This window comes from Stegostoma tigrinum, chromosome 5 (genome assembly GCF_030684315.1).
Source record: "Stegostoma tigrinum isolate sSteTig4 chromosome 5, sSteTig4.hap1, whole genome shotgun sequence".
Classification (NCBI taxonomy): domain Eukaryota; kingdom Metazoa; phylum Chordata; class Chondrichthyes; order Orectolobiformes; family Stegostomatidae; genus Stegostoma; species Stegostoma tigrinum.
In genome coordinates this window covers 115,916,054-115,938,332 of record NC_081358.1, presented here as the reverse complement: position 1 = coordinate 115,938,332, position 22,279 = coordinate 115,916,054, and the positions used below count along the sequence as shown (strand labels likewise).

Here is a 22,279-nt window from a genome sequence, read left to right as displayed (position 1 = left end):
GCGGCAGAGGCTTGATGGGCTAAAGGGCCGGTTCCTGTGCTGCATAGTGTCGTATAGATAACATAATAAAACTCACTGCGTTCCTGAAATCCTTTTCAAAACAGAAATAACATCCACTTTGGCTCTTGAAGAAGCTCATTATATAATAAATAAACATACCTGTAAATTTAGGATTTCAAAATTTAGACTTATCCAAAATCACAGAATTAGCAATATGGAGTGCAAATTGTAAAATTTTTTAAAAAGCTGTCAGTTGAGGGAACTAACCCTGTGCTGAATTGAGAAGGGTCAGGACAATGACCATTTCTTAATGCGCTTAAAACGATCCCTGTTTAAATGTAAGTTCATACAGTTCAGAGATAAGTTCTCTTTTATTGAATTAGTATTTGAATTGGTGATAGTTTTGGATTACCCTTTATTTTAATACTGATTCCAGTCAACTGTATGGGATGCTGTCATTGTAAGACTGTATTCAGTGAGTTGCCAGACTGACTTTCACAGGGTGCTTTTTTAACTCCACTGGGGGAGAGGAACTTGATTTCTTCCATAATTGTGCATGAGTCCTACCCCTTTGTCCACCCCTGTTGGCTCCTAGGTGACATTACACATCAACTCTTCTCAATACATAGAAACGGAACAGTGGAAGAAGTACTCTCAACTATGTTCCTAATGTTATCTGCCTAGTCTTGTGAGATAGCAGTTCCAACTAATTTTTTGGTTTTAACTAGCTTCGGGAAAATGTTTACTTCATGGCCTATCTCAAAATCAATATCCAGTTTGTCTAGTTGCAATGCTGGGTCTGTCTGCAGCTTTTTACTTGCATTACACATGACATTGATGACTTTACTTTCCTGCTAGCAATTGTTTTTACCCAGCTGCTCTTCTGCCAGTTTCTGCAGCTTTTTATTTTCTTTATCCAGCTATAAACCACGCAAATAGGCATCATAGGCTAACTTAATCGAAACTGTTTCTAACTCAGTGTGGAGCTGGATGAATGCAGCAGGCCAAGCAGCATTTTAGGATTTTTCTGATGAAGGGTCTAGGCCCAAAACATCAGCTTTTGTGCTTCTAAGATGCTGCTGGGCCTGCTGTGTTCATCCACCTCCACACTTTGTTATCTCGGATTCTCCATCATCTGCAGTTCCCATTATCTCTTTTGATACTTGACCAGGCTGTTCTCAGGGATTGGATTACTGCACTAACTGCAAGTAGCAAATTAAATATACACACCCCTTTTTGCGGCCAACCGAAGGATCCAATCACTACCGCAAATGTTGTAGTTATTCTCCTTACACAAACCACAGGAGGACTCAAGGATGGAGGTTAACTTCAAAGAAAATTCTGTCTATCGCTTTGTCCTGGCTCTGCCCGTCTCTATTTCAGCTCTGTTTGCACTGTGTCCCAAATCTATTTCCCATATCTGTCATATCTTGGTCTGACGGCTCTCCAAAACATGTAGAAAATCATTAACCTTCATAACTATGCATTGTTTACATTTTGTTATTGCAGAATTAACAGTAATCTTCCATTCTAGGTATTTCTGTTATCTTGTCTACAGGTGTCTATTTATTATCTAGTTTGCTGTCAGGCCTGACGGTGTTCCTGGTTCTTCTCCAGTCTCTGCTGCTGATGTGGCAATTTATGGTGTTCAAAACTCATGCCTGTTAGAATATGCCTTGTGGTACTGACTTGAAAGTGTCACATTATTCTTGCTGTAACCTTTGCATACAAAATCTTCTTTAATTTCCATTGCAGTTGTGTATGTGAAACTCTAAATCAAGGCAATCACAGTATAGCTGAAAACAACTAGTCACTATTCATTTCTACTATATGAAGTAACTTGAGCGTTATTACAAAATATTTTGCAAAACGTGCTGTTTAGCATCACTCAATATAATGATCAGAAATATCCAAGGTAATGTTCTTGACAAATCAAAACCTTGTTCAATGTATCTAGTGATCATTTGGCCTTTATAGTGCCCAACTCAAATCTGTTGTCCTAAACGCTGATATGTGATATTGCTTAACAATACGTCTTTTCACTTAATGCACTGATCTTGTACTTGCTATTGTAATTTCATCTGTGTTGGATGAGATGAATGCCAAGTATATTCACAGAACTTTGACTATGTGAATATCTGCGAACACTCAGAATATATTCCCTGGACCAGTTGTGTGAAACATATAAAAATAACGTGGACCAATCAGAGAACATTTGAAAGCAAATTGAAAAGCCTATATTGCAGAAACTCTGTCAAAATCATAAAATTGCAGAATCATGGAATAATTACAGAACAGAAGGATACCATTTAGCTGCTATGTCTGTGGTTACTATCTGCAAGAAAAGCTCACTTATTCCCATTGCCTTGCCTTTTGTTGATAGCTGTGTTTTTTTTTCTTTCCTAATAATTGTACTATTCTTTGTTTTTCAATGTCAAATCTACTGTCACCATACTGTTAAGCAGTTCATTCCAGATACTGATCACTCCCTATGTTTTAAAAAAAGTTTCCTCATGTTATGTTATTTCTTTATCCAATCAAAAATCAGGGGAAAGGGATGTCTAGTTGTAGCATCATTGGATTAGATGCCTGCTCTGGGGATATGGGTTCAAATCCTCCAAGATAACTGGTCAATTTTAAATTCAGTTAATAAATATTGCATGAAGAAGCTAATCTGTATTAGAGACCTTTTAAATTATTGTTGATTTTCATGATATAAATGAAGTTCACAGATGTCGTTTTGGGATGGATGTCTGCGGTCCTGCATGTGCCCGAATTACAGGTGACTCCAGACCTACAGCAACATGGGAGATTCTTAAAATGTGCTCTGGAAATAGCCAGCAAAGCATTCAATCGTATGAAGCTGCTACAAAATCCCAAAAAGAACAGGGATTAATCTAATCAGGCATGAAAACAGCAAGTCCAGATCTCTTAGCCCTGCAAAGACTTCATTATTGACATTTGCTTGCTTATGTCACACTTGGGAGAGCTGCCCCACAACCAGTCAAGCAATAGCCTGAGAGCCGTAGATCACTACTCTATACAAGTTACTGTCCAAACCACGCACAATCCTACTGTCCTTCGCTGTCACTGGATAGAACTCCTTATCAGCACTGACGGTGTACCTGACCACATGGATTGCATTGGGTAGTGAAGGCAGTTCGTTGTTACCTACTCAAGGGCAATCATGCAGACCTCTCTAGAGATGCCCATAACATGTGAGCAAACAAAAAGGAATCACTCGAATTAATGTTCTGTAGGTTTTGATCCTTCCAAAAATGGGAACAGTTTCTCCTTATCTGTTTTGTGCACTCTTGTCATGATTTTCAATATTTCTATTAAAACACTCTCAATCACTTCTTCTTTAGGAGCACAGGCCCAACATATTCAATTCATCCATGAAACTGGAATTTATCATTTCTGTAGCCATTCTTTTGGATCTTCTCTGCATTCTTCTAAGTGTTATTTTCAGAACCAATCAATGCTGCAGTTGAGGCCCAACCAGTGTCTTATACAAGTTAATGATAATATCCTTGTTTTCATACTCTACAGAATCCTATGTTAATTGCTGTCTGTTTGTACTGCAACAATCAGTAATTTGTGGAAATATACTTTCAGTTCTGCTACTCCCACGTAGCCTTTAAATTTTTATCCGTAATTCTTTGCTGGCTGTCCTCACTGTTCCTACTAAAATAATACACATCACACCATTTAACTACCATTTGTTCATTCTTCTGAAGTTTAACAATATCTTCCTCATAGTTCAGAAAAGTTTGTATTGCCTGGAAATCGTAACATTTTGTCCTGTTGCTCAAGTCTTAGTCATTAATATGAATCAAGTAAGGCAGTGGACCAAACACTTTCCTCTACGGAATCCCACCATAAACATTTCCTGCCAGCCAAAACATCACTGCTTCTCTGTCATTCAGCTAATTTCTTGTTCATGCTGCTGTTGTCCTTTCATTCTGAGTTCTCTAAGAATGTTCATAAGTCAGTTCTGTTTGGAAGATGAGAAGAAGAATGTAGCAACTATCTCTATAGCCACCTCCTTCAACACCCTGAGATGTAGACGATCAGTCTACATTGTCAACTTTCAGCTCTGTTAGTTTCTCCAGTACAAACTTTCTTACAATACTAATTTCCTTCAACTCCTCATTCTTCCAATACATTTCAAACTCTAATTCTGGGAGATTTCTTGTGTATTTCTTGGAGCACTCCTTGGTGAAAACTGACACAAAGTAATCATTTAGCTTCTCAATTGTTTCTGCTTGCTCAAATATAAATTCTCCTGACTATTCTTTCAAAGGACCCAGATTTGTCTTAGCCAACTTCCTCCTTTTAATATACCTACAAAATTTTTACTGCCCACTTTTATGTTTCTTTGCATTAGTATTACTTTGTCCTCCTTTGCTGTATTCTACACTTCCCAATCATTAGATTTATTGCTGTTTCTGGACAATTTTAAACCGTTTCTCTTAACCTTGCACAATCTTTAACTTTGTCAACCACAATTGACTGATCTTTTTGAGTTTTTGGACCTTGATGCAATACATAGTTGCTGTAAGTTGGATAATAGATCTTAAAGACTGTTCATTGCCAGTGGAAAGTCACGCTTTTTAACATATTTTCCCCAATCTATCTCAACCAGCTTGTGCGTCATGCTTTATAATTTCCTTTATTCAAGCTTAATCTCCTTGCTTCATGAACAACTTCACTCTGCAACATTATGTAAAATTCCATCTTATTATGGTCACACATCCCTGAAAATTATCTTAAAATAAGAAAATTAATTAGCCCATTTCCATTGCTTGGTGCTAGATCCAACATAGCATGTGGCCCTAGAAAACCACATTGAAGAGACTCCAAAACTCCATTGCTGTATTGCTCAATTTGTTTAGCCATTGAAGTCACCCATGATTATTGTGTAGCACATGCTATAAGTTTCTCTCATCTTCTAGTTTATACCATGCCCTTCTGTTATGGACCAAACCAGTTTACTTCAATGGATGAGATTTAGTGACAAAACCACAGAAATGAACCCACATGGGTAAGAGGCGTGGTGGGTATGAGGACCCGTGACGTACAAAGGTTAGGTGGATGAGGCAATCCTGAACAAGCACCCGAACCACATTAAAGCTGCAAATTCACAAACGGGGCAAGAGCAAAACATACTCGGCTCCTCAAAACACCTGGAAGCTGTGGGTTCTTCCCCCTCCATCTAGCATCAAAGAAACCTCAGGGTCCGAGATGGACATGGTAAATGTTGCAGCTTCGATGCCTTTACCACCTGAAAAAAAGGATGAAGTTCTTCCAAGATGCTCTGGGCGCAAGAGGCAGCTGCAGTGCAGTACACACCACCCGAATCTAAGGCTGAGTCGTTAGAACTGGACTCAGTCTGAAAATGCCCAGGAGAGGGTACAAGAAAAGTAGCAGGCCCCTTATACAGTCAAAACAGTGGATCTGATGACAAGTTTGTCATCATTAATTGCACCAAGTTAGAAGAGACACACTATCTCATCAACATCACTTTCATCAGGATCAAATTCATGAGAGCAGAGGAAGACAACAACCAGCTTCCATTTCTGGACATCTGGGTAGAACGAATGACCAACGAGGAGTTCCAAGCCACAGTGTAGAGGAAGGCAGCCCACACTTTCGCAGCAATCACCCAAAATGTTCACAAACAAAACTGCGTTAGGACACTATTCAAACAGGCCACAACTCACTGTAACACGCTAGAATTACACAGGAAGGAGGAAGAGCACCTGTATAAGGTCTTTGCGAACAACAGAAATCCTAACAACTTCAGCTACTGGTGCCTAGTAGGTAGACAACACCAAGAGGACACAGTATGCCCCAATACACTGGCCACACTATTGGTAGTACACATAAAGCCACAGCCACACCATGACAAACACTCACAAGGACCAAATACCTCATACCCACAACATGCAGCACCAACGTAGTTTGCAAACTACCTTGCAATGACGACAACACACATTACATTGGCCAGACCGGAAGGAAACTAGCCATCAGGATACACGAACACCAACTAGCAACAAAGCAACACAGCAAACTTCCCCTCATCTCAATGCACTCAGACAATAAAGGCCATCAATTTAACTGGGACAATGTGACCATCCTAGCTAAAGCCAACTACAGACACATACAGGAATTCCTAGAGGCCTGGTTTTCAACCTGTAATGCAATTAACAAACATGGGGAGTTAGATCCCATACACAGATCCATGCAGACAGAATCAGAAATGACACAACCAACTTAACAGACTGGATAATATAAATACCAAACAGAGTATCACAACATTGTTTCATCAGAGGCCTTACTGATGATATTTCCTCACATGGTGACAAAACATCTGCACAATAACCAGCCAGCTCGGCAAGCAAACCAATAACCTCATCCAGAACCTGAGCTGCAAATCTTTGCAAGAACCTAAAACAGGCCTATGTTCCCGGACTTGCAGGGGGAAGGGCTGTGCAATGATTTTTAACTAGGTCAGTCAGGTGGACCTCATAGAATATGAGTTCCCTGATTAGACAAAGTTAACATCCCCGGTTAGGGAGCCGTAGCTAACTCATATAACAGGAGTTTCAGAAGCTCTGTTCATTCTGAGAGCTGGCCCTGAGGAAACTGGACCAGTGTCAAGTACGATGACTCTCAACCATCCCTTTGTTATTTTCTGGACTCCTTAAACTTGACATCGTTTAGAATTCTGCTGCTATGTCATTTGCAACAAATTCCATTTTCCCATCACCCTATGCTTGCTGAGTTACTGGCTCCCATTGAAGCAACATGGTAATTTCAAAATTTTTGTCTTTATTTTTAAATCCTCTGTATTGTCACCTAATAATCACCTCTAATCCTACAACATTCCAAAATATGTGTTCTCCTCCAATTCTGGCCTCTTATGCATTCCCTGTAGTTATTGGTTGCTGTGCCTTCAGTTGCTTAGGACCTGGCATGAAAGCTCAGGAATATAAGGAGATAGTAGATAAAATGAACAGGTGATTAGCATCGCCTTTTCTACAGAGGATGCAAGTAACACATCAAAAAAAGCTGCAAATCACAGAAGTAGAAGGGAGGAGGGAACTCAGAATTACAAACACTAGGGATGTGGTACAGAGCAAATTGTTGGAGCTGCATGTTAATATATAGATTTCAAGAAAAAGTTGGATATAGCACTTGGGGCTAAAGAGATCAAAGGATATGGGGGAAAATGGGAACAGGCTATTGTGTTGGATGGTCAGCCATGATAATAATGATTAGAAGAGTAGGCTCAAAGAGCTAAATGGCCGACTCCTCTTCCTATATTCTATATTTCTATGAAAAGTGCCTGCTTCCTGTAGACGTCATCGTCTGGTCTCAGAACAAGTGGGTAGTAAGATACTGTATGTGTTGATTTGAATTTTCAAAAATTTCCTAGATTTCCATTTGATTTGAAAACAGTGAATGTAACTCTTTTCTTTGAAAATGGAGGAAGACAGGAAGAGGAATCCATAGTCCGATTAACATACATCTGTCATAAGAAAGATGTTAGAAGGATGTTGCTGGGTGTAGGAGGTCTAAGTTATAAAGAAGGGCTGGACAGCCTGGGCCTTTTTCACTGGAGTTTAAGAGATTTGCTTTTTATAATGTATATACTTCATAAAATAATGACGGGTATAGATAAAGGTAATGGTAGTTGTCTTTTCCCTAGAATGGGGTTTTCAAGTCTAGGGACTACATTTTAAAGGTTTTTTTTTGTCATTCATTTGTGGGATATGGGTGTCGCTGGTTAACCAGTTTTTCTTGCCCTCCAGAGTTGCCCTTGAGAAGGTGATGGTGAGCTGCCTTCTTCAACTGCTGCAGTCCACCAGCCAATGCCATTAGGGAGGGAATTCCCAATTTTGACCCAGCGACAGTGAAGGAATGGCGATATATATCCAAGTTAGGATGATGAGTGACTTGGAGCAGAATTTGGAGGCAGTGGTGTTCCCATATGTCTGCTGCCCTTGTCCTTCTAGATGGAAGTGGTCGTGGATTTGGAAGGTGCTGCCTGAGGGCCTTTGGTGAATTTCTGCAGTGCATCTTATAGATAGTGTCCACAGCAGTTACTGAATGTCGGTGGTGGAGGGAGTGCATACTTGTGGATGTAGTGCCAATCAAATGGTTGGCTTTGTCCTGGGTGGTATCAAGCTTCTTGAGTGTTGTTGGGGCTGCACTCCTCCAGGCAAGTGGGGAGCATTCCATCACACTTCTGAGTTGTGCCTTGTAAATGGTGGACAGGATTTGAGGAGTTAGGAACTCCTGCAGAGATATCCTGGGCCTGAGATGATTGGCCTCCAACAACCACAACCATCTTCCGATGTGTCAGGTATGACTCCAACCACCAGACAGTTTGCCCCGATACCCATTGATTCCAGTTACGCTTGGGCTCCTTGATGCCACACTCGGTCAAATGCAGCCTTGATGTCAAGGGCTGTCACTCTCACCTCACCTCTGCATTCAGCTCTTGACCATGTTTGAACCAAGGCTGTAATGAGACCAGGAGCTGAGTGGCCCTGGCAGAACCTAAACTGGGCATCACTGAGCAGGTTATTGCTGAGCAGGTGTTGCTTGATAGCACTGTCAATGTAGCCTGCCATCACTTTACTGATGATTGAGAGACGACTGAGGGGACGGTAATTGGCCGGGTAGGAGTTGTCCTGCTTTTTGTGCACAGGACATACTTGGACACTTCTCCACATTGCCCTGTAGATACGAGTGTTGTAACTGTACTGGAACAGCTTGGCTGGGGGAGCAGCAAGATCTCGAACACAAGTCTTCAGTACTATTTCCAGATTGTTGTTACGGCCTGTAGCCTTCGCAGTATCCATTGTCTCCAACAGTTTCTTGATATCATGTGGCATGAATTGAATTGGCTGAACACTGGTACCTGTAATACTGGGGACTACTGCAGGAGGCCGAGATCGATCACCCATTCAGCACTTCTGGCGGAAGATTGCTGCAAATGCTTCAGCCTTATTTTTTGCACTGATGTGTTGGGTTCTTCCATCATTGAGGATGGGGAGCCTCCTCCTTGAGTGGGTTGTTTAATTGCCCACCACCATTCATGACTGGATGTGGCAGGACTGCAGAGCTTAGATCTGATCTGCTGATTGTGAGGTCGCTCAGCTCTGTCTACCACTTGCTGCTTTTGCTGTTTGACATGCAAGTAGTCCAGTTCAGTGGCTTCACCAGGTTGATACATCATATTTAGGTATGCCTGGAGCTGCTCCTGGCATTTCCACCTGCACCTTCCGTTGAACCAGGGTTTTTCCCCTGGCTTGATGGTAATGGTTGAGTGGGGGATATGCTGTTACAGATTGTGCTGGAGTACAGTTCTGCTGCTGTTGACAGCCCACAGCACCTTATGGATGCCCAGTCTTGAGTTGCTAGATCTGTGCAAAGTGTGTCCCATTTAGCACGGTGATAGTGCCACACAACACGATGGAATTTATTCTCAAAGTGAAGGTGGGACTTCGGCTCCACAAAGACTGTTCGATGGTGAGAGGAGAAAGAATTTAAAAAATCACGACGGCCGAATTTTTTATGGAGGATGGCTCGCATGTGAAATGAACTTCGCAAGGAAGTGGTGGATATGGGTATAATTACAATGTTTAGAGACATTTTGGATAAGTACATGAAGTTGAGGGATATGGGTCAGGAGCAAGCAGGTGAGACTAGTTTAGTTTAGGATTATGTTTGGCATGGACTGAAGGGTACATTTCTGTGCTGTGTGACTGTATGACTATGACTCTATAAGTTACTGCAGGGCACAGGAAAATTTAAAATTTGGCAGAGTCAACATGGTTATAGTGAAAGAGAACTTATGTTCAACTGATTTTTTCTGGAGTTCTTTGAGAAATTGGCATATGTTTTGGATAAAGTGGAACTGCTGGATGGACTGTACTTGAGTGTTGAAATTTGTTTTATTTTTGGCTGTGCTATGTCGAGTTTTCTGACGGGATTTCCATTGCAATGCCCAGTCAATTTTCTAGCCATACGTTACCAAACTTGCTGCCTTAACTACCTACTCTGTTCCTATAACCCTGTCCATTTTCGCACCCATTACACCATGTACCTGCTCAGAACAATGTGCCTTTCCACAATATCTGCTTAAATACCTACATTCCTGAAACCTGTGCTATCTTTGAAAACTGGTAAACATTCTGACAAGCGTTGACAATGCAGATTTGCTCCACACCAGTAAAGTCATGGCACCGCAGTCACAAATCCACACTGTCTATGCACAATGCCAACATGGCTGATGCTCCCACACATGCACACACAGTGTCATTCTTTCACCCTAGACACTGTTTAACCCTTACATCATATACTTTATTTGTACACAAAGCTACGTGCTCCGTCTGAACACTCTCTAAGTTGTTGCTACCCTGTCTCCAGTATCCATTGTACACCTGTAGTTTGTCATTGTCTTAGTAAGGGATTGTCATACACATACAAGCAATTGGATACACCCAGAAATAGGCTTTTATTTACAGACACCAAAAGCAAACACAAATAAAGTCAATCAACTTCAAGTTCATCCAATAATACAAACCATTATCTTGTCTAATGAATATTTTACAATCCATGATAGTCTGTTGCACTCAGCTCTCACTTATTGGAAGCAATGAGGTTTTGTCTGATTTATAGCACCTGATGCAGTTCAGCTCTGTCATGGACAAGGACAGTATCGTCTTGCTCAATGTCCTCATCCTCCTGTTTGGAAGACTGCTCCAGTGGCTCAGTTGTTAGCACTGCTGCCTCACAGCACGAGGGATCTGGGTTCAATTCTAGCCTCTGGTGACTGTCTGTGTGGAGTTTGCACATTCACCCTGTGTCTGTGTGGGTTTCGTCTGGGTGCTTCAGTTTTCTACCACTATCCAGAGATGTACAGGTTAAGTGGATTGGCCATGCTAAATTGCCCAGAGTGTCCAAGGATAGGAAATGCAGGTTACAGGGATAGGGTAAGGCAAGAGTCTGGGTGGTATCCACTTTGGAGTGTAAGTGTGGACTGTTTGGGCTGAATGGCCTGTTTCCGCACTGTAGGGATTCTATTGGTGTGGCATCATGGCTCAGTGACTAGCACTACTACCTCACAGCACCAAGGACCCGGGTTCAATTCCACTCTTGGGTGACTGTCTATGTGGAGTTTGCACATTTTCCCCGTGTCTGCGTGGGTTTCCTCCCACAGCCCAAAGATGTGCCGGCTAGATGGATTGGGCATGCTAAATTGCACCATAATGTTCGGGCATGTGTAGATTAGCTAGGTTATAGGGAGATGGATCTGGGTGTGATGCTCTAAGGGTTGGTGTGAATCTGTTGAGCTGAAGGGCCTGTTTCCACATTATAGGGATTCTATGATATATGATTCTGTTTGCCTCATTGCCTACTTTAATTGTACAGAGCACAGCATGCCAAGGTATTGTGGCACACTGTGTCCAAACCAACAGCACAATAGTCTGCTGTACCTATTTGAGACATGTCACCATTAAATCTGCACTCTGCATCATTCAAGATCTTAGATTCTAATTCTAAGAAATTGCCTCATGAGCCATGCTTGCAGTGGTTAGCTCTTGTTCCTAGTAACCACTCTTATAAGGGCTCTGGACCCTCAATTACACCAGGTATGCAGTACTGAAGAATACTGCAGGATGTAGGAGTCATGTTAGGTGCTAGTGGAGTGAACATACACCTGCAAGAAGTGGCAAAATCGATTACTGATAACCTGAACTGTAATTGGATGGAATCCCTTCCTGTTGATGAATCTGCTGCATTGTAGAACAGACATCTAAGAATCAGGTGTGTGCAGTTGATGGTAACCTTCATCTGGGGATCTTAGCTATAATCTGGGTTGCAGCACTGACCTCATCATAGGCAAATGAAATAAGGCACTGTGACCTTGCAAAGATGGCGGTGATCACCAGCCTGATGCCCTGGTAGATGCGTAACTGAGCAATCCCATCAATTACTAGTGGAAAGGAGCCAGTAACATGGAAATCAAAGCAGCAGTTACTTCACAGAGACTAGGAGAGAATGTGCTTCCACTGCTCCGGCTGCTTTCCAGATTCTGTCAATGGTTCCATTACAGTGTCCCAGAGCATGCAGAGCCTGCCTATCTCTCAACCTTATAAAGTTTTATAAAAGCATGAGGGGCATAGATAAGGTGAATAGCAAAGGTCATCTCCCTAGTGTGGGTGAGTTCAAAACTAGGGGCAATTTTCATGGTGAGAGGAGAAGGATTTAAAAGGGGCCTGAGAAGCAACTTTTTCACACAGAGTGGTTTGTATGTGAAATGAACTGCTAGAGGAAATAGTCAATGCAGATACATTTAAAAGACATTTGGATAGGTACATAAATAGAAAAGGTTTAGATGGAAATGGGCCAAACGTAAGCAAGTGGGACTAGTTCAGTTTAGGAAACTTAGTCGATATGGATGAGTTGGACCATGCTGTATGAATGTGACGCATCTCTAAGGAGTTGAGCCTTGGCTGGGAATCCCTGGGCTTCCTGTGCATCCTGAGTACTCTACGATATGACCTCTTGCTGAGCTATGTAGCCTTTGTCTTCCATGTCACCTTGCTGGTGGTCCTGTGCTTGCTATCAACCCTGATCCTCCTGGATCCACCTGAAGGGTCTAGGCCCAAAATGTCAGCTTTTGTGCTCCTGAGATGCTGCTTGGCCTGCTGTGTTCATTCAGCTTCACACTTTGTTATCTTGCATCCACCTTTACTTGCTTAGGTAGGCATCAACAGTGATCAACATGCTATCACAAGCAAGGTGCAGGAGTCTTGATGGAAATTATCTACATTATGAAAAGGAGTGACAGACGTTCTTAGATTTCAGAAGAGTCATCAGAAGCATACTGTGCAGATGACACTTAACACACTTCTCACTGTTGTGAAAAATGTGCATTCTGATAACAAGGGACATGAGTTTCTCATCCATTCACCTTCAAGCTCGGCGTGTACAGCAATTTGTTTAAAGTGCTGTTCTGGCTGAACGTCCACTCGATGTGATGAAGAAAGAAATGCATGCAGCTTGATACCATTCCTTTCCCAGAATGACATCAAACATTCAACTTGTGACTACATTCAGTACAGACAATTGGAACACTTAAACGACAGATGATGAAGCAATACAGTGTGGCTTCCGTAGCACTCTTCAAATTTGCATGAACAATGGTTCTCCTTTGGCCAGCATTAGCCTTTTGTAACATCATTGCTGCCAACATCAACATCGTTGAAATGCTCATGTTCAATTCGTAAGCACCATGGACATGTTGCAAATCACCTTTGAGCAGAATCCAATCCTGAGACACCTTCAATCTGCATGTGTAGCAAACTGCTAATGACTTGATTGCAAATTAAATGTATCTGGAGTTTGCAAATGGCTGTGCCATGTATCAGAAGTTGATAATGGAGACAATATCTAAGAGGAAATGGGCTGGATATGTTGAAAACTGTCCATACCATGACAAGGCCTATGATTTGTGAATAAGTAAAGGACATGGAATGACATCATCAGTTATTGACCTCCCTTTTGAGCCCTTAAGTCTGCAGGGTCCTCTAGGAAGATGAAATGCTGTTCTCCTAGCACTGAGCCTTGCTGGAGCACTGCAATAAGCGCTCAACAGAAAGTTGATATGGAGAACTGTGGTGCTGAAGTGGCAAGCAGCTGGAAGTATGATGTTAGTTTTACGGATAAAAAGTAGGTATTCTGCAAATCGATCACCTAATTTGCGTTTCATCTCCCCAGTGTAGAGAGGACCTCATTATGAGCAGCAAATACAGTGGACTAGATAGAGTGAAGTGCAAGCAAATTTCTGGCTCATCTGGAAAATGTGCCTGGGGCCCCGGATAGTGAATCAAGTGGTAGTGTACAGGCAAGTGTTGCACTTTATGTGATTGAATGGTAAGGTACCATGGGAGCGTGGGGATGTCTTTGGAATGGAGAAGGAGTAGATCAGGATGTCCAGGAGGGAACACTCACTGCAAAACGCTGACAAGGGAGAGGAGGGGAATATGTGTCTGGCAGTGGCATTCTTCTGGATGTGGTGGAAATGGTGGCTTATGATCTTTTGGATTTGGATATTGGTGCAGTGAAAAGTCAAGACCAGGAATGCCCTGTTATGGTGTGAGAGAAGAGAATGGGTGAGGGATGAGTTAATGAGATAGTAGGAACTGCAGATGCTGGAGAATCTGAGATAACAAGGTGTAGAGCTGGTGAACACAGCAGGCCAAGCAGCATCAGAGGAGCAGGAAGGTTAACATTTCGGGCCTAGACCCTTCTTCAAAAATGGGGAAGGGGGAAGGGGGTTCTGAAATATATAGGGACAGAGGGGGAGGTGGATAGAAGATGGATAGAGGAAAAGATAGGTGGAGAGGAGACAGACAGGTCAAGAGGCAGAGATGGAGCCAGGAAAGGTGAGTGTAGATAGGTAGTTAGAGAGAAGATAGGTCAGCCCAGGGAGGATGGACAGACCAAGGGGGCGAGATGAGGCTAGTAGGTAGGAGATGGGGGTGGGGCTTGAGGTGGGAGGAGGGTGTGTGGGGAGGAAAGACAGGGTAGGGAGGCGTGGACAAGCTGCCATGGTTTTGGGATGTGGTAGAGGATGGGGAGATTTTGAAGCTTGTGAAGTCCACATTGATACCATTGGGCTGCAGGGTTCCCAAGCGAAATATGAGGTGTTATTCCCGCATAGTTCGGGTGGCATCATTGTTGCACTGCAGTAAGCCCAGGATGGACATGTCATCTGAGGAATGGAAGGGGAAGTTGAAATGGTTTGCGACTGGGAGATGTAGTTGTTTAGTGTGAACTGAGCACAGGTGTTCTGCAAAACAGTCCCCAAGCCACCGCTTAGTTTCCCCGATATTGAGGAGGCCACAACAGGAACAGCAGATATAGTATACCACATTAGCAGATGTGCAAGTGAACATCTGCTTGATGTGGAAAGTCGTCTTGGGACCTGGGATGGAGGTGAGGGGGGAGGTGTAGGGGCAGGTATAGCACTTCCAGGTAGCTGCCGGGAAGGTGAGTCAGTTTTAAAAACTTATCTCGTGAATAGGCGGAGCATATGCTGAGCAGGAGCGGACACGGGACTGCTGAGTAAGTTAGGTAATATATTTGTGTGGTTGCGTTACCCGAAACACTACTCGGGTAGTGCCTCCCACCCATCCTCCTCCTCTAACCAAAAAAAAGGTTCTGTGTGCCAGATTGGTAAGGTAACTAGTTTATTTTTTATTCTTTATTTTTCAACAGTCTCTTTGGGAATTTAGAATAATAGGAATGGAGGTCAGGGCAGTTGAATGTTCCTCCTGCAGAATGTGGGAGGTGAGGGTCACCACTAGTGTCCCAGCTGACTACATCTGCAGAGACCTGTGCCCCACTGAACCAGAGGGGTACCAATATCCTGGGGGGGGGGGGGGGGGGGGAATTCGCTAAGGCTATTCGGGTGGGTTTAAATTAATTCAGCAGGGGGATGGGAACCAAAACTGTAGTTCGAGTATAGAAAAGGTTGAGAGTAGGGAGGTCCGAAATAAAGTTTCAAGGACGCAAGATGGCACAGGCTGCAACTCCAGCTCCTCGAAAACCACGTTAGGGAACTGGAGCTGGAGTTGGATGGACTTCGGATGATTCGGGAGGCAGAGGGGGTTATTGACAGAAGTTACAGGGAAGTAGTCACTCCTCAGGTACAAGAAAAAGGCAGATGGGTTATAGTCAGTGGCCGGAAAGGGAACTGGCAGGCAGTGCAGGGATACCCTGTGGCCATTCCCCTCAATAATAAGTATACCATTTTGGATACTGTTGGGGGCGACGACTTACCGGGGGAAAGCAGTGGGGCACAGGTCTCTGGCACAGAGTCTGTCCCTGTTGCTTAGAAGGGAAGGGGGAAGAGGAGCAGAACAGTAGTCATTGAAGACTGCATAATTAGGGGGACAGATAGAAGGTTCTGTGGGGACGAGAGAGACTCACGGTTGGTGTGTTGCCTCCCAGGTGCCAGGGTTCGTGATGTCTCTGATCGTGTTTTTGTGATCCTTAAGGGGGAGGGTGAGCAGTCCCAAGTCGTGGTCCATATAGGCACCAATGACATAGGTAGGAAGAGAGATGGGGATTTAAGGCAGAAATTCAGGGAGCTAGGATGGAAGCTTAGAACTAGGATGAACAGAGTTGTTGTCTCTGGTTTGTTGCCCGTGCCACGTGCTAGCAAAGCAAGGAATAGGGAGAGAGAGGAGTTGAACACGTGGCTACAGGGATGGTGCAGGAGGGAGGGCTTTGGATTCTTGGATAATTGGGGCTCTTTCTGGGGTAGGTGGGACCTCTACAAGCAAGATGGTCTTCACCTGAACCACAGGGGTACCAATATCCTGGGGGGGGGGGGATATTCGCTAAGGCTATTTGGGTGGGTTTAAATTAATTCAGCAGGGGGATGGGAACCAAAACTGTAGTTCGAGTATAGAAAAGGTTGAGAGTAGGGAGGTCCGAAATAAAGTTTCAGGGACGCAAGATGGCACTGGCAAGCAAGAAATTGGTTTGAAGTATGTCTACTTCAACGCCAGGAGCATCCGTAATAAGGTGGGTGAACTTGCAGCATGGGTTGGTACCTGGGACTTTGATGTTGTGGCCATTTCGGAGACATGGATAAAGCAGGGACAGGAATGGTTGTTGCAGGTTCAGGGATTTAGATGTTTCAGTAAGAACAGAGAAGATGGTAAAAGAGGGGGAGGTGTGGCGTTGTTGGTCAAGGACAGTATTACAGTTGCAGAAAGGATGTTTGGGGACTCAGCTGAGGTTAGAAACAGGAAAGGAGAGGTCACCCTGTTGGGAGTTTTCTATCGGCCTCCGAATAGTTCCAGATATGTAGAGGAAAGGATAGCGAAGATGATTCTCGATAGGAGTGAGAGAGACAGGGTAGTTGTCATGGGGGACTTCAACTTTCCAAATATTGACCAGGAGCACTACAGTTCGAGTACTATAGATGGGTCAGTTTTTGTCCAGTGTGTGCAGAAGTGCTTCCTGACACAGTATGTAGACAGGCCAACAAGGGGCGAAGCTACATTAGATTTGACACTGGGTAATGAGCCCGGCCAGGTGTTAGATTTGGAAGTAGGTGAGCACTTTGGTGATAGTGATCACAATTTTAGCATCTGCAGTTCCCATTATCTCTGATCTCTATAATGAGATTAGGCAAGATTTAGGGAGCATAGGATGGGGAAGGAAACTGCAGGGGATGGGCACATTAGAAATGTGGAGCTTATTCAAGGAAAAGCTCCTGTGTGTCCTAGATAAGTATATACCTGTCAGGCAGGGAGGAAGCTGTAGAGCGCGGGAGCCGTGGTTTACGAAGGAAAGGTAGCCAGGAAAGACCTAAAAAGAGAGCTCAGAAGAGCCAGGAGGAGACATGAGAAGTTGTTGGCAGATAGGATCAGGGTCAACCCTAAGGCTTTCTATAGGTATTTAATGAATAAAAGAATGACGAGAGTAAGATTAGGGCCAATCAAGGATAGTAGTAAGAAGTTGTGTGTGGAGTCAGAGGAGATAGGGGAAGCACTAAATGTATATTTTTCAACACTATTCACTCTAGAAAATGATAATGTTGTCGAGGAGAATACTGAGATACAGGCTACTAGACTAGGTGGGATTGAGGTTCACAAGGAAGAGGTATTAGAAATCCTACAGAGTGTGAAAATAGATAAGTCCCCTGGGCCGGATGGGATTTATCCTAGGATCCTCTGGGATGCCAGGGAGGAGATTGCCGAGCCTTTGGCATTGATCTTTAACTCGTCATTGTCTACAGGAATAGTGCCAGAAGACTGGAGGATAGCAAATGTGGTTCCCCTGTTCAAGAAGGGGAGTAGAGACAACCTTGGTAATTATAGAACAGTGAGGTTTACTTCAGTTGTTGGTAAAGTGTTGGAAAAGGTTATAAGGGATAGATTTATAATCATCTAGAAAAGAATAATTTGATTAGGGATAGTCAGCACGGTTTTGTGAAGGGTATGTAGTGCCTCACAAACCTTATTGAGTTCTTTGAGAAGGTGACCAAACAGGGAGATGAGAGTAAACCGGTTAATGTGGTGTATGTGGATTTCAGCAAGGCATTCAATACGGTTCCGCACAGTAGGCTATTGTACAAACTGTGGAGGAATGGGATTGTGGGAGATATAGCAGTTTGGATCAGAAATTGGCTTGCTGAAAGAAGACAGAGGGTGGTAGTTGATGGGAAATGTTCATCCTGAAGTCCAGTTACTAGTGGTGTACCGCAAGGGTCGGTGTTGGGTCCACTGCTGTTTGTCATTTTTATAAACGACCTGGATGAGGGCGTAGGAAGATGGGTTAGTAAATTTGCAGACGACACTAAGTTTGGTGGAGTTGTGGATAGTGACGAAGGATGTTGTAGGTTACAGAGAGACATAGATAAGCTGCAGAGCTGGGCTGAGAGGTGGCAAATGGAGTTTAATGCAGACAAGTGTGAGGTGATGCACTTTGGTAGGAGTAACCGCAATGCAAAGTACTGGGCTAATGGTAAGATTCTTTGTAGTGTAGATGAGCAGAGAGATCTCGGTGTCCATGTACACAGATCCTTGAAAGTTGCCACCCAGGTTGACAGGGCTGTTAAGAATGCATACAGTGTTTTAGCTTTTATTAATAGAGGGATCGAGTTCCGGAACCATGAGGTTATGCTGCAGCTGTATAAAACTCTGGTGCTGCCCCACTTGGAGTATTGCATCCAGTTCTGGTCACCGCATTGTAAGAAGGATGTGGAAGCTTTGGAAAGGGTGCAGAGGAGATTTACTAGGATGTTGCCTGGTATGGAGGGAAGATCTTACGAGGAAAGGCTGAGGGACTTGAGGCTGTTTTCATTAGAGAGAAGAAGGTTGAGAGGTGACTTAATTGAGACATATAAGATAATCAAAGGTTTAGATAGGGCAGATAGGGAGACCCTTTTTCCTGGGATGGTGACGGCGAGCACGAGAGGGCATAGCTTTAATTTGAGGGGTGAAAGATATAGGACAGATGTCAGAGGTAGTTTCTTTACTCAGAGAATAGTAAGGGAATGAAACGCTTTGCCTGCAACAGTCGTAGATTTGCCAACTTTGGGTACATTTAAGTCATCATTGGACAAGCATATGGACATACATGGAATAGTGTAGGTTAGATGGGCTTCAGATTGGTATGACAGGTCGGCACAACATCGAGGGCCGAAGGGCCTATACTGTGTTGTTATGTTCTATGTTCTATGCCGGGTGTGGTGGGGCAGGAGGGGAATGTGGAGTGGACAAGGGAGTCCCGAAGAGAGTGGTCCGTCAGGAAAGCAGATAAGGGTGGGAGGGAAAATTGTCTGATGGTGGGGTCAGATTGCCAATGGCAGAAGTGTCAGAGGATGATGCGTTGGATCCAGAGGTTGGTGAGGTGATACGTGAGGAGGAGTAGGATTCTGTTTTGGTCATTATTGCGGAGAGGGTGTGTGAGGGATGAGTTGTGGGAAATGCGGGAGACACGGTCGAGGGTGTTCTTGACCACAGAGGGGGGCGGATTTTGTGGTCCTTGAAAAACGAGGACATTGGTAGTGCAATGCCTCATCCTGGGAGCAGATGTGGCGGAGGCAAAGGAATTGGGAATCGAGGATGGCATTTTTGCAGGAAGTTGGGTGGGAGGAGGTGTATTCTAGGTAGCTATGGGAGTTGGTGGGCTTGAAATGGATATTGGTTTCCAGGTGGTTGCTAGAGATGGAAACAGAGAGGTCCAGGAAGGAGAGGTCTGTCCTGGCACTTGACTCGCTCTCATTGCACTCACTCACTTTGAGCCTACTTGGATACTCACAACCTTGCATTGCCTCTTTGCATTTTGTCTCTTCAGCCAGAGGTATCAGGCTCATATTATTGCTGTCTTGCCGTACCATTTATTGCGGACACAAAGACAGCAATTGATCATGGTTGTCAGCAGGTCTCAGTCAAGTGAAGGAGATAACCTTCATTCAGGGATTCCCTGCACAGCAAGTCATGGGCAGCCTCCGTCATCAGTTTTGGCACTGTTTGGGCAGTCCTCTCCTCAGAAGCAGTGACAAACCAAATTTTGGGCAGCCTACCCGTTCTGATTCCCCCTGCTGTGTTGTGGACTGTTTTCCTGTTTGGGATGATAGAGGAGCAGGTATTATGGGAAATGAAGGTGAGTTGCACAACTGTTACAACAGGGAGATGTCATGGTTAAGTGATTTGGTAGCACAGAGTGCAAGCAGTGACAGTGGTGTTCAGAGAGTGTATGGCCCAGCTGTTTCAGGCAACAGTGAGAGTGGTGACAGTGGCAGGGATAGATTCAGTATGAGGTATCAGAGAGAAGATGGTAGAACTCACCCTGGTGGAGTGGAGAAAGATATTCACCACCTTCCTTCACTGCTGACATTCATCCAGCGAGTTGAGGGTCCAGTAACCTGGGTGGGAACTGGTGATTTTAGTGGATTCATGATCACAGTCTCAGTACCAACAGCCTTGGTTCTTCTCTTGGGCTGATGCTAGTGGAACGTAGAGGAGCTCCTTGTCTTCCACCAAAACAATGGTATGGTTCACTTCCCTAGGTCTGTTGCACCTTCCTCCCCTTCTGTGCCCATTAATATACCTTATTTTGGGGCTGGCCACCAATGTAAGTGACTCTCCTATCTAACATCTCTTGGCCACTAGCCATGAGACAGCTCCTTATCATGTTGGATAATCGTTACGCCCGTGCCCATATTCATTTGAAGGTTAGTTTTTGTTTCCTCTGATACCAAATACACTTCATTGATAATGGAGCAGGGTGACACCTGGTAAATCTTTGACATTACTCAGGACCTGGATGGTTCTTAGGATCTCTTCTGTTTTCATATTGAAATTTCATTATCTTTGAGAAGACTAATACCTGATGTGACATAGGTAGACAAAGTTTCATGCTATCAAATATGCAACTACCAAATATGGAATGCTGAGTAAATACAGATTTAAGGTGCCTTCCAATTCTTAAGGCAACCTTGGACCAGGCCAGAATGGTCTGGTGTTGTGACCTCCAATTCTGATCCTTGGGGTGGAAGAAGTACGTAAGAACATAAGAACATTAGAACTAGGAACAGGAGTAGGCCATCTGGCCCCTCGAGCCTGCCCTGCCATTTAATAAGATCATGGCTGATCTTTTTGAGACTCAGCTCCACTTACCCGCCCACTCACCATAACCCTTAATTCCTTTACTGTTCAAAAGCTAATCTGGCCTTGCCTTAAAAACGTTCAGTGAAGTAGCTTCAATCGCCTCACTGGGCAGGGAATTCCACAGATTCACAACCCTTTGGGTGAAGAAGTTCCTCCTGACCTCAGTCCTATATCTGCTTTGCTTTATTTTGAGGCGATGCCCTCTAGTCCTAGTTTCACCTGCTAGTGGAAACAACCTCTCTACCTCCACCTTATCTATTCCCTTCATAATCTTATACGTTTCTATAAGGTCTCCCCTCATTCTTCTGAATTCCAATGAGTATAATCCCAGTCTACTCAGTCTCTCCTCATAATTCAACCCTCTCAACTCTGAATCAACCAAGTGAATCTCCTGTGCACCCCCTCTCTTCTCAAGTAAGGTGACCAGAACTGCACACAGTGCTCCAGGTGTGGCCTCACCAAGACTCTATACAGCTGCAGCATAGCCTCCCATTTTTTAAACTCCATCCCTCTAACAATGGCAGACAAAATTCCATTTGCCTTTTTAATTGCCTGCTGCAACTGCAATCCTACTTTTAGCAATTCATGCACAAGGACACCCAAGTCCCACCGCACAGCAGTCTGCTGCAATTTTTTACCATTTAAAACATAGTCCATTTTCCTGTTATTCCTACCAAAATTCCTCACACTTATTAACATTGTATTCCATCTGCCAGACCCTTGCTCACTCTCTTAGACTGTCTGTATCCATCTGCAGACTCTCAGTGTCTTCTGCACAATTTGCTCTACCACTCATCTTAGTGTCATCTGCAAATTTTGACACACCACGCTTAGTCCCCAACTCCAAATCATCTATGTAAATTGTAAACAATTGCGGTCCCAACACTGATCCCTGAGGCACACCACTAGCCACTGAACGCCAACCAGAAAAACAACCATTTACCCTTACTCTTTGCTTTCTACTGGTCAACCAATCCTCTATCCATGCCAGTACATTATCTATAGTACCGTGGGACTTTATCTTATATAGCACCTTGTCAAATGCCTTCTAGAAATCC

The 22,279-nt window shown here is 43.8% G+C and overlaps 1 protein-coding gene across 4 annotated transcripts in view; it reads left to right on the top strand.

Annotated features, from left to right (window-relative positions):
- LOC125451988 (piezo-type mechanosensitive ion channel component 2-like) overlaps nt 1-22,279 on the top strand; it is a 645,421-nt gene that overhangs the window by 395,128 nt on the left and 228,014 nt on the right. The window lies entirely within an intron of this gene.